Source organism: Erithacus rubecula, assembly GCF_903797595.1.
Source record: "Erithacus rubecula genome assembly, chromosome: 3".
Classification (NCBI taxonomy): domain Eukaryota; kingdom Metazoa; phylum Chordata; class Aves; order Passeriformes; family Muscicapidae; genus Erithacus; species Erithacus rubecula.
In genome coordinates, this window is record NC_136689.1 from 60,471,182 (window position 1) to 60,471,972 (window position 791).

Consider the following 791-nt stretch of genomic DNA (forward strand, 5'->3'; position numbering starts at 1 on the left):
ATTTTCTAGCTGTAATAATATACCAAAATGAAATCTTAATCTAAAATGCAGTAAAAAAGTAGGCTTAGCCACTAGTTAAATTTAAAGAAAAAACCAACAAACCACAACAGTGTATCCCATGGATACTTTCCAGTTTTATTCTGCTGCTATAACATAGTCACTCAGAAGAACTGAAGTGTAACAGATCATGCTCTGCATTAAAATCTTTTTAATAACATTTAAACAAATCTACTCAAAACCATTCCCCAGTTCTTGATTTGAGGGAATAAATTAAACACAAAAGAAAAAATACATACATGCTTGAAATAAATTTTAACATAGATATTAAAAAAATTCTGGGCAACATTAAAGAATGAAGTCTCAGAACCAGCCTGATGTTCTTACATATTTCAAATTAACGTAAATTAAAATGGAACATACTTATTTAATTTACTTCTCAAACTTCAGTGCAGCACAACACAGTTTAATATACAAATAATGAGTAGACTAGGGCATTGGTAAATTTATCATTTGTTACCAGTTTTTCTAATGCTGTAAGTGGGCATTATCTAAATCCAAATATGATAGTATTTCTTCATATCCATCTCTCTTCTCTATAATACAGCCTTTTATCTAGCTGCAACGTTGTAGGTAAATTGAAAATCCCAAGTACTAATTAACAGAATGACATCAAGCATGTTCATACAAACTGTGGACTGGAGAAATGTATGCTGAGCTAAACTTTCCAGACCATTCCTACCTGAAATGTGACATATTTGTATCTGTTACTAAGCTGACTGAAGTTTTTAAGA